The following is a 13,085-nucleotide window of genomic DNA, read 5'->3' as shown; positions in this document are numbered from 1 at the left end:
AGCTGATAACTTTGTATCATAAGTTCAAGTATCAACAAACCACAAAATGTCACTTCTTGATTACACCTATGCATCTATATCCAAACGCTACAAAAATGTTGAAATTTCCCATGGGGCCTAACCAAAATGAAGCTTTCTTTTTTTAAAGAAATCATTGGGAAAAATTCCATTCTCCAACACATTATACCTAGGTGAAGCCAATCCTCTTATAACAGACCAAACCTTTTTTTATATCTCATTTAGGTTTTCTTGGTCTCTAAAGAGCATTTGTCTCCAATGCACCACTATTGAGTGCACATTAACTTTATCCATTCCACTATCGAGCTTTCTCCATAATGTCTAAGATGTCTAAGATTCAATATAGGGGCAAATACACAAAACTACCTTGTATAAAAAAGCGAGGGTGAATTGGCATGCCAAAAGAGCTTGCGATCGTGGTAGTTGCTGAGAGCAGGCCTAATGTCTCAAGGAGGGAGGGAAGTAGCTAGAAAGCATCAACATGTCGGGGCATGGGAAGGGCTTGGGGAAAGGCGGGGCGAAGAGGAATCGCAAGGCCTTGCGCGATAACATCCAAGGCATCACCAAGCCCGCCATCCGCCGCCTTGCCAAGAGGGGGGGGGGCGTCAAGCGCATCAGCGGCGTCCTCAAGATCTTCCTGGAGAACGTCATCAGGGACACCGTCACCTACACGGAGCACAAGACCGTCACCGCCATGGACGTCGTCTACTTCCTCAAGCGCAAGGCCGCACCCTCTGTGGCTTTGGGAACCAGGCGGATGGATCTAGGGGTGTGTTTCTTTCACAGCAGCCAACGGCGGCGGGTCCCCCTCGGTTGTGGATTCTCTTGCCCCTTCTTTTCTGCAATGGTGTCTCTTTGACACCACCTCTTTCCTCTCCAAGTTTATCAATCGCATGCACGAGGTAACCAACCCCTCGGGCTTTTTGCGTATGGCACTTCTCGGCGCCAGGTGGTATGATTTTCTTGGAGGCTTTGCGATATGGTAGGAGTGGGGGTCGGCTAGTTTGGCCATGTGACTCGAGTCAAATTAGTCGACTCTCCTCTCTCTCTCTCTCTCTCTCATTATAAGTGAGGATTGGAGAATACCCAACCTTATCCCTAAAGGTGATATAAGAAAATCCCCAAATCATTATGGGCTGCCCATTTTGAAGATGTGTGGCATGTAGGTTACATCTAACTATGGATTTGATTATTCATGGTTTATTGTTTGGGATTGGCCATGCAATAGAGATTGAACATTTTTTTAAAGCAACATGGGAGACTTGAGCTTTAGATCCATAAAGTATGACATGGCTTGTAGTGGGGACCTACTTTCTTGCTTTGATGCTTCTTTGGATCAAGTTATTTGGTTTTAAGTTGAGATTTTTAGAGAGTTTCCAACTTGTCAAAATAGAAATATAGTAATTAAAAAAATTAAAAAGGGTTTTGAAGTTGCAGAATTGCTTGATATTTGATCATGCTTCCACAACATTGGGTTTATGAAGTTGGAGAATTGCTTGAGATTTTATAATGCTTCCACAACATTGATCAATTTGCATAGGGAAGTTATGTTTCATTGAAACCATAATGCCTTGCACTTTAACCATGATGGAGTTTTTGGGGCATTATCTTCCTACATTAGGTAAAAGAATTAAGACATTAAAGAAATATAGAGATATTTTTGCTAGTAGTGGCATTTGGATTAAGAAAAATAAGGAAGCATGGAAGAGTGTAGATGAGAAGTTCCTTAAGTTAGAAGTTTCTTAAAGCCATGGGAAAAAAAAAGGATTTAAAAGAATGTGGATGATAACTTTGTCTTTTAACTAAGCTTAATGCTTTTGGAGTCCTTGGAAGAAGACTCCTAATTAATAATGGCATTAGGCTTTTGCAAGTTGCACCATTGTGCTTGTTTTGCAAGAGGAGATGAAGCACTCAAGTATAAATTTTGGGATTGCAAGAAATTGTATTCATAGTAGACTTAGCTAGAAACAAGCTTGGTGATAGAGGCATCTTAGTAACAAGCTTTGGTTTGTGATAGAGGTAATCTTAATGATGTTCCTTATGAGGTTTGGGTTTTTATTTGAGTAAGTATTTTGAGGTCAATTAAGGTTGAATATGCTTGATTTCTATTTCACTACATGGTTAGTGTGTTAAAACATGATTTAATTATATTGATCTCATAATAAAGCTTATTATTTTATAGATTTGATAGATGTATAGTAGCATGTATTTGATGGATCTTATCACAAGCTAGGTAGAGCATTCACTTCATTTTTGTATACATGTTACTTATTTTAGTGTTGATGTTGAATTCTTTGGAATTTATGATTTACTTAGGGTTTTTGGTACTACCCACCATTGGATTACTTATAAGGCATGTTGGTTCATTTGTTTTCATTGATTTACTATGAGTCACCAATCTTTGGAGATTTATTATTAGATTATATTGAACCTTAGTCTTAAAAGATGATACAACCCATGCTTCAAGAAGGCTACATATTGTTTTTATATGCGTTAAAATGTGTAAAAGCTTTTAACAATACAATTGTAAATACATGCTCTAAGAAAAGCCTTTGGGAGCATGGGGAAATATTGTACCCAACGGTTTATGCTCTTGCTTTCTGATATATATATATATATATATATATATGAAAAACATATTTCCATATCTTTCTCCTTCCCATCAACAAACTCGAGTGGCTTGATTTGCTTAAGGATAGGGTTAGGATTAGATGCAACATCTTGACTTTGCAATGCACATAGTTAACTTCTACATGATTCATCCAAGTATTCCTTTAAACTTTTACACATTTGTCATATAAGCATCAATAAATATTGTTAAGAAAACATTAATCTTGAACAATTGGACACACAAATGTATTGAAAAATAGAGATACCTTTATTATATATATTGCCTTTGCCATATACATAATTTGGATGTCTTCAAAAGAAATTGGAGCCTTCAAATCTTCAAGATATAGACTTTGTAAAAAACAAATAGCTTGTTGTAGAAAATAGGGCATGTTGTAGAAAAATGCCATAACTTTTGATAGAAGTATCCAAATAGGGCATGCCACATATCAAAACATAGCTATTCAAGAGTACATTGACCCTATGTAGGTGGAAAAATTCTAAAAATCAGGTAGAGTAAAATTTCTTTTAGAACAAACTATTGTTCAGATTCTATTTATAGTATAGTTGGCTCCCATGTGACTATGTCTCAACCACTAATGTATCTTGTAGATAGAAAAACTCATCCAAAATGGAATCCAACCTCCAAGAAGCTTCCTCAAGTAGTAAACCCTTTCACTTGATCAAATACTCGTGATGGAGTGAGAGCAAAGCTTCTTTTCATGTTGTCTTATAATCTCCTTAAGAATGTACTAAATAAGTCCTTCATCCATAGGAGGTAGCTCATCAACTATTTCCACCTAGGTACCATAAAAAGAGTTTGAGTTGACTAACATGAAATACATTATAAATCTTAGTAGAAGAGGGAAGTTTCAAATGATATGACAAGTCTCCAATACGCTTTAAAGATCTTGTAGGGTTCATAAAATTTGTGAGCAAGTTTATTGTTGGATCCATCCTTTAAAGTAAAATATCGAGACTTGGGTATTTTCAATAGAACTAAGTTTCTCTTCTGGAACTCTAAGGATCGTCTCTTCTCATCAACATACATCTTCATTTGATCTTGAGCTTTTCTAAGATTTATCTTACATTCTTAAAGAAGGGTTTGCATTCTTTTCAATTCTTCCTTTTCATGAGGGTTGATCTTCTCATTGAAAATAACTATGGGTAGGGCTACCTTATAGCCACACAAAGCCTCAAAGAGTGAAACTCCAATGCTAGCATGAGTGGAGTTATTATTGGAAAACTTAGCCAAATGTAACCATGAATCCCATGGATGCTACACATCATGACAAGAATGGCAAAGGCAAGTTTCCAATAATTTATTTACCCTTTTTGTCTTACCATCAATGTATGGATGATAGGTTGTAGAAGGAGTCAATTTAGTATCCATGGAGCTTAATACACTTGCCAAAAGTTACTCATGAGCTTGGTATCCTTATCATGCACAATCACATGCGATAATCCATGTAATCTAAAGATATGCTCTATGAACTGAATAGCCACTTGTGAAGTAGTGAATTGAGTCTTGGTAGAAATGAAATGGGTTGTCTTGGTGAGTCTATCCACTACCACATAAATGCTATTCTAACCCTTTTTTGTAATAGGTAGACCAATAATGAAATCCATGGTAATGTGTACATTTGCCTTTTGAAATAGACAATGGATGCAACAAACCACCTAGCTTACGGGTGCTATCCTTATTTTCTTGACAAGGCATACACTTTATGACATAGTCCTTAACATCTTTCCACAAATCCTTTCCAGTGAAAGCTCTTGTTGATCTTATTATAGGTCTTAAACACTTCAAAATTTGTAGCTATGGCTAAGATTGTATCTCGTCAATAATTTTTAGCTTGAAAGAAGAAGTAAAGGGAATAGCAATCTTGCCATTAAGCCTAATGTGGATGTTTTTAAGCTAATAATGTGAGTTTTTCTCCATAAGACCATGCTTTAATTTTTGAAGGACATTGCTAAGCTCATCATCCAAAAGGTAGGCTTCCTATAACTCCTCAATCTAGTCACCATGTAACTCACTCATAGTTGAAACCTGACATGTCCACATTCTAGGAAGAGAATTAGCTACCGCATTGTCTTTGCCCCTTGTATGAGTGATGTCAAAATCATAAATTTGCAAGGTAGCTACCAACCTATGTTGCTTATGGATAAGATTTGATTGAGTAAGAAATACTTTAGGACCTTGTGATCACTTTGAACTCTAAATCGGTTATCATACAAATAACAGTGCCATTTCTTTATTACATGTAGAATAGCTAGCATCTCTTAGTCATAGACATTCATAGGCATCTCTTTTTCTATAAGCTTGCAGCTTTCAAAGGCAATAACTCTATGCTCATGTAGCAAAACAACCCCTATGCCATGGCCATTGGCATCACACTATATGATAAACTCTGTTAAGAAATTTGAGCATACTAGAATAGGAGCAGAAGCAAGTAATTCCTTTAACTGGTTGAAGCTACTATCTACAAGTGCATTCCAAAATAAAGCTTCCTTCTTTAACCTGTCAGTGAATGGAGTTGCTACAATCACATAATTCTTAATGAATTTGATGATAGAACAAGAAACCCTCTAAGTAGTGGTGGTAGGTGTTAGCCAATCTCTGATACACTGGACCTTCATAGGGTTAGCATGTATCCCTTTTTCACTGGCAATATGGCCCAAGTACTCTACTTCAATTTGCATGAAATAGCACTTCTTCTCCTTAGCAAAGAGACTGTGATGCCTCAACACATCAAAAACCTTCCTCATATGTGATAAATGGTCTTGTAGAATCTTGCTGTAAATCAATATATCATCAAAGAAAACTAGGACAAATTGAAAGAGAAAAGGTTGCAAAAACTGTAATATATACCAAAACACTACCCGCATGAACCCCCTTTTAAGTAATGGGGATAATGATATAGCAATTTTGATAATTTCCTAAGGATAGTGCAAATTTTTTTTCTTATTCTCCTCCCCAGCCGACTGTTGTGCTGGAAGGGTGTTGAGAATCTGCCAATCACACCCTATGTATGCCCCTTTGTATGGAACAACTAGGCTAGGAAGATGCAGTTCATTCTAGGAAGAGAGATAGATCCCATAGGCACAGTGATGAAATGTGCTACCAAGCAATCCTATATAATGATGTACTTGACTATCACTTTCATATGATGATAATGCAATAGTACTTGTCTCTTTGTGTCAAATCTCTGTCATTGTCAGTCCTACACAAGATTGTGTTTATGAGTTCAAGTCTCAATCTTGAAACCTAATTCACTTGTGTAACAGTTGTCTTCTTTGTCAATGTCAACATGAGTAGTATCTTCATCTTCCATCCTCCATAGCTTCCGCCTTTGCCATGCTCTAGATCCCGCATTTCTCACATGGTATCAGAGCCAGTCGGGCATGGCATAACTCCCTTATCTACTCTCTCAATCCCTCTTAACCTCAGGTCAGCTCAAGTTCAGCTCATGGTTCCATTTCTTACCTCTATCCTCACTGAAGCTTCCATGGCAGCCATAGCCACCAGCACCCTCTCAACTTGAAGCTCCTGGATCTCTCTTCATAAGTGATATCTGAACCTGCTCTCTTCTAGACATTTGTTCCTTGACTCCCAAGGCTTCTTTCTATCACTTAAGAGCTTGACATTGGCCACTCCATAGCTCAGGATTGCTTAAACTGTCAATCTCTGCTCTGTGTCTGCCATAGCCAGACAGGACATACAGCACTTGGAGCTTCTATATCTTACTCTACAGGCCATCTTAGCCCATGATTCCTTCTGGAGAAACATTCCTCTACTCGTGGCGAAGCTGCCTGATGCATCACAGTCCAAAATTGCTCATCATCGAGCCCAGCATTGCGGAAATCGCGGAAATCTGTAAAAACTACGCCTGTTCATGGAATTCGTCTCTGCGCGCGCCATACTGCCAGCGATCTTGATGATTATCATGGGGCTTTGATAGCCCATGAAATCAGCTTCCTAGGCATGTAAAAATTTTTGAAAATGGTCCACCATAGCTCCTGCAATGTTAGAAAAACCAGGCCCCTGTCTCAGAAACCCTAAAATCCACTATAGCCAAAATCCTTCAAACTCAAAAATTCTTCATTTTCTCTCCCCTAACACTCAACCCAAGCCTCTGCCACTTTGATTCACTGATTTGATTAGTCTCCAACAACACTTGTCCATCAAATCAAGGAGGGGAGATCTCTGAAGCACTTAAAGACCATTGAAGATTTGAAGACCTCTCATAGACTTGAGCTCCAAAGCTTCATTTTCTTACTCTTTTCACTCAACTGAAGGTTTTGATAATCTGATCTGAGTATTTACTCAGTGTTCAGCAAGATTTTACTAGCAAGGAGGGGACTCAAACAACGGGTTTGTCAAATCAAGAATCACCATCTTCAACTCTAGTATCCCTTGATACTTAAGAGTGTTGATTTAACACTATCTTCACTTGTGTTTTTTGACACATTGAAGATCAATTTGGTTGCCACTTACTCCCAGATTTGAAGCAGATTCTTGGTCATATCTATGATAACCAAGAAGATTTATATGTGGATACACTTTATGAAAAGTAACATGACTTATCTACACTACATAGAAGATTTTTGTGATCTACTTGCAGAGAAACATGGAGTTGCTCATATTAAAGTACAATCAATGATTCCATCTAAAGTTTTTGAAGACACTCCAGTTACCTTGGCCATCATGAAGAATGAGATGTCTTTGCTTAAGGGGGACAAAGACATGGACATGAAGACTAAAGTTGCAAGCAAAGTCAAAGAAGAACCAGACCAAGAAGACCATAAGATCAAAGAGCAAAGGAAGAAGGACAATAAGAAGATCAGCCATGAAGACCAAAAGACCACATCATTCAAAGCTGAAGAACCAAAGATGAAAGACAATAAGATTTTCCATGCCGACAAAGAGAAATCATATGTTGAAAAAGACCACAAGGGCCTATCAGTCCTTGTCTCTCATTTTTTGTTTTAAAAGCATTGTACCTGCCTTAATGTTCCTTTCATAAGCTTTGTAAACTCCTCATGTAGCCTTGTACTACAGCCTCTGTACACTTTGTGAGGCCCCTGTTACAGCCTCTGGATGTCCACCATGTTTATGGTACCCACACTTAGCCTTTTCTGCGACAGCCTCTGGTGTTTTGCCATGTTTGTGGTATGCCCACACTTTGCAGGTGCAGCTCTCACTAAAGCCTCTGCACACTTTGTACTTTCAGGTTGTGATTGAGGAGGGGTGTTGAGAATCTACCAATCACACCCTATGTATGCCCCTTTGTATGGAACAACTAGGCTAGGAAGATGCAGTTCATTCTAGGAAGAGAGACAGATCCCATAGGCACAGTGATGAAATGTGCTACCAAGCAATCCTATATAATGATGTACTTGACTATCACTTTCATATGATGATAATGCAATAGTACTTGTCTCTTTGTGTCAAGTCTCTGTGTCATTGTCAGTCCTACACAAGATTGTGTTTATGAGTTCAAGTCTCAATCTTGAAACCTAATTCACTTGTGTAACAGTTGTCTTCTTTGTCAATGTCAACATGAGTAGTATCTTCATCTTCCATCCTCCATAGCTTCCGCCTTTGCCATGCTCTAGATCCCGCATTTATCACAAAGGGGAGGGGAATAGAAAGGATGCGAAAGCTCCTCGATGGAGCTCGCAAGGTGATACAGCCATGCCCGTCGACACGTTAGGAGAGGGAGGATCCCCCTTCCCTCCCCTATATAATTGAGGTGGGGTCGTAGGCTGAAAGATGATGGAGGGGTAGAGATTTTGAAGAAAAGACGTCGTGCGCCATCATTGCAGAGAGGGAGAGAGTGAGTCTCTCCGCTCGACTCCTAAGGGTGTGAGCTACCGGGCTGCCTGTCATCACCAGAGCCTGGGGGAGGAATACGAGGTGGAGCCAGACGTTGTGAGAGGATGAGGCGCTGATTGCCACCAAAGCCCAGAACGGCATCGCCTCTGCCGTCAGTCCGCACCCCCAGCTGCTTAATCACCGCCGAGTCGCCGTGAGCTTCCCCCCCTCCCACGTGGCGGAAGCTTTAGAAGCTTCCTGGGGGGGAAGCTTCTAAAGGGCTAGATAAGCCCCCTTTCACCCCCCGTGTCCTAAAACCTCCCAAGGCCCCCCTTCTTGTGCCTTTTGAAACCTTCCTCCCCAGTTTTAACCCCCTATAAGCCCCCTTTCCCTTTGGCTTTGGAACTCCCCCCCCCCCGGTTTTTAAAGCTTTATAAGCCCTTTTTCCCCCCAAAAAAGAGAGGGTCTTTTAACACCTCCCTTTCCCACTCAAAAAAACCTCGTAAGGGATTCCGCACCTTGTTATTCCCCGTTCGTGCGAGTCCTTACAAAGGCCATTAAGCCTTCCCCATGGCTTAATGGGTCTTAGTCGTGAAAGATTCTGAAACACCCCTTTCGAATTCCCAACTTCAAGGAGGAAGCCTTCTAAAACTAACTTCGACGGACGGTGCAAGGGAGTGACGGTGGAATTCCAAAGAGGAGTTGTAAAGCTGCTTCCGTGTCCGAAAGACTACAATTGCGATGCCTCCTAAGAAAGTCCAAGGCGCAGCCGCGGGAGGGTCATCTCCGGGCATCCACGTCGACATCTCACCCCAAGCCCAGGTTTTCCTTCCTAATTTTGATTTGATATTGTTGTAATTCAATCATGCAAGGTTAATTGTTAGAAATAGGATATATTTTTGTCCTAGATGCTCACAATGGAGGAACTTAGTCATCAATACTTTTAAATGAAACATGCAAATTAAAGAAAGCATAAACGCATTTCTAGCAAATAGCTTTATGCATTGAAATGAATTATAAACTAGATTATTATCCATTAAAATTGTATACTTCGTTTAAGCCTAGATGTATAAACTATGTATCGCACTATTAACCCATATCCTCTTCGCAATGAATCATCACGGGAAGTGCAAGCATGAAATGATTCTTACGATGCAAAAACTCTAGGAAAATATCGTTTGTCAACTGCATAAATTATCAAGTGAAAGGTTGCTTGTTTAGCATGAATTTTGTTCGCAGACTATAGGAAGATTAGTTGGAATTAACCTAATCTATGCCTGACCTTAAATCGACAAGTTAAAGGTTGAAAGAGCAATTTACGCGTTGACAACGAGTCATGTGTTTATGAAATGATAACGTAGCTATCCTCTAGAGTTAAACAAATTGGCATAAACCTAAAAACCATGGAGTACTCATTTAGAAAGAGTTGAATTCCAAGAAATTCACTAGGAAATTAACACGTGACCTAATCGTTACGTATCGCTAAAACTGAAACTCCTATACCATAAATACTTGCCCACATTCACTAAATGTAGGGGACAGTGAAATGAAATTGAAAAGTGAGCTAGGGTTTGTCCCTAAGAATCTTACAAGATGAAACTTGGAAACCCTAGGTCTAACGACGTCAGCCTAGTAACCTGAAATGGATTGTTTTGTGACTCCATTGTCTCATAGTTCGATGCGACACTTGCGCAACAAGCACAGAGTCATAGGATCTTGTGATTGGATCACAAGGGAATGGCCAAATTCTTGCAACGAGGATGGCAAGTTCTTATGCAAGTTATCTTGCAAGAGGATGAATAGTCATCCCAATTTAGTATCTTTCTTGAGTAAAGAAGATTGATTGGAAGTTAATGACCAGCCGATAAACTGAAATAACCCATGAACTTAAGGTTTAGCCAAGTCGGGTTAATAGGGTACGCCCTAAACCACATTATAGGGGATCTTGCCAAGTTGCAAGTCATCCCGGATCGAGTGCAGGACGCATTCAAAAGGAAGGATTCATTCCTTAGCAGTTTGCCAACAAAAAAAAACGATCAATGGAAATGTTTGTGCTTGCTACAGATTTTAGAGCACTGTTTGGCTTTGTTTGATCAATGAATTAAAATATAAATGGATATCTATACTTCAGGTTGAAGTCCTGAAGGGAGAGGCAGCTTCAGTTACCCCCGACTGCCTGCCTGACCCTAACCAAGGGGGTTGTTAACCGCGCCAGGTATGTGGACCGAACCTGCCGCGAGAGGTCTATCCGTTGAGCGCTACTTGGAGTAGGAGGACGCTTGGGTACCAGAGGGGGCTCTGGCCGTAAATCCCTCACCTTCTGGGCCCTGCACAAGAGGCTAACGTGACTCGTGATTGGATCTCGAGGCCCACATACTAGTCTACGGGCAGAAACTTGGATTAGTGATCCCTATGGATTACTGGATAGCCTTCGGGCGGATTGTGGATAAGCCTACGGGCTGGACTCTTTGTATTTCAAAGACAAATATGATAACCTGTTAATAAGGAACTTGTCTGATATTGTTTTTCTATGTCAAGTGATAAGATTATGTGGAAGAACCAGTGCCTAATGGGTTAATTAAAGAAGGTGGTTGTTACATGTCTAACTAATGTGTTAGGTAATTAAATAACTAAAACAACTTGAGGAAAGTGCGGAGGATGGGCCATAGGTCCCTCCTACGGATGGGTGGTCCCGGTTGGCCGGGAACTTTTCTCAAATCACGATGGACAACAGGAAGATCGTCAAAACAACGAGCGTTGACCTAGAGTTATGATTGAACCCGATTTATGCTGTTTTAGGGGAATGGAATGGGACTATGCCTTATGGCAGAGAGGTTGAGCTTTGCATCCCTCTTGTTTCCCATTCTCTTGAACCAAGTGCAGCGTGAATCCGCTTCGGACCTAGCGTTTCTGCGTAAAGTAGTTCGCTTGGGTCCGACGCTAGTTGCCGTTAGGAAATGACCAATAAAGAAAACCCTAATTCAGGTTGATCCTAAGTGGGAACGGTCGAAATACTTCCGCTACGTGGCAGACGCGGAAAGTCCTAGATCGCAAACCCCGTAACATTCCATGGGAGCGCCGGGCGGAGCTTTCTAGACATCCTTTCCGATGGACTGCTAAGACGTGTCTTGAAGATACAAGTGGACATGTTACAAAAACTTATTCATTAGACTTTGGAAGGTAGCTGGAGCATTAGTAAGCCCAAATGGCATCACTAGAAAATGGTATAACCCACAATCAATCCTAAAGGTAGTTTTAACTTCATTACCCTCTCGCATACAGACCCGATGAAATCGAACCTCAAATCAATATTGGGTAAAGAACCTAGCCCCCTTGAGTTCATCAAGCGAATCATAAACTCTAGGAATTGGATACTAGTTTTTCACTGTAATCTTGTTTAGGTCCCTATAGTCAATACACATCTTGAAGGATCTATCTTCCTTCTTCACTAACAAGATCGGAGATGCACAAGATGAATAACTAGGCTTAATAAATCCCATCTATAAAAGCTCTTTGATTTGCTTGGCTACGTTCTCATGCTCACATTCTAACAAACTGTAGGGTGGCTTAGTGACTAGCTTTGAATGAGGCTCCAAATGTGTAGGGTGATCCACTACTCTCTTAGGAGATAATGAAGTATGTGCTTCAAACAAGTCTCTGTTCTCCTCAACTAGAGCTTTCAAAGTTGGATGCTTTGCTAAATTCTTAGATAGATATTCTACCTCTTTATTTAGGTGTAAAACAAACTATGGGCACTTCTTGTACTCCTTGAGTTGTTTAATGTAATAAGCTTAAAATCAAATTTGCTAGGGATTCATTGTAGATGGATATACTACCCATCAATGGAAAACTCCATTAAACACATCCTTTTCATGAATGGTACCCTTCATACAAAGTGCATTAGGGCTCTTTGAACTGGTCAAAGTATCAATGAAAATAGAACAAAGGGTAGTTGTAGCAAGAGATAAATCTATCCCACCAGGATTAAAGGAAATATGCCCACCAAGGTCAAATGGAAATCCATCCGCAAACTCATAAGACTAATTGGGATCAAGATCCTCATAATGCTCTTCAAATTCATCTTGTGCACTCTCTATTGGCTCATCAACAACCTTATCATGCACATCCTGAAGTACTATCATATTGTAATTCTTAGCCTTGGCATTCTTCAAAGTGTACTTGGATGCATGATTAACTGTATACTTTTCACCACATTTGAAATATAGACCCTTTTCTTTTGCTTCCTTGAAAAGATCCATATGTATAAACTTACCAATGTTTTTTGAATTATTTTGAGATCTATTGTCACCTTGCTTAGGCTTCACTTTACGGCTGATTATTGCTGCTTTGAAGCACTTTGTTATCTTGAAGCATTGATTCAAAGTGCACTTGGATGCATGATTAACTGTATACTTTTCACCACATTTGAAACTTTTCTTTTGCTTCCTTGAAAAGATCCATAGGTACAAACCTACCAATGTTTGTTGAATTATTTTAAGCTCTATTGTCACCTTGCTTAGGCTTCACTTTATGACTGATTATTGCTGCTTTGAAGCACTTTGTTATCTTGAAGCATTGAATGTAGGGAATGTAGGGGCTTTGGAACTACTAAATAAAGTATTGGATCCTCCATGATTGC

At 39.8% G+C, this 13,085-nt stretch overlaps 1 pseudogene; it reads left to right on the top strand.

Moving 5' to 3' along the window:
• The first annotated feature begins 499 nt into the window (after nucleotides 1-499).
• Nucleotides 500-924, top strand: LOC148035745 (histone H4-like; annotated as a pseudogene).
• Nucleotides 925-13,085: the final 12,161 nt, after the last annotated feature.

The sequence above is a fragment of the Lygodium microphyllum genome, chromosome 5, assembly GCF_053477565.2.
Source record: "Lygodium microphyllum isolate KBCC chromosome 5, Lygodium_microphyllum_v1.1.10, whole genome shotgun sequence".
Classification (NCBI taxonomy): domain Eukaryota; kingdom Viridiplantae; phylum Streptophyta; class Polypodiopsida; order Schizaeales; family Lygodiaceae; genus Lygodium; species Lygodium microphyllum.
The sequence above is the reverse complement of the archived record's forward strand: the minus strand, read 5'-3'. Positions and strand labels throughout refer to the sequence as shown.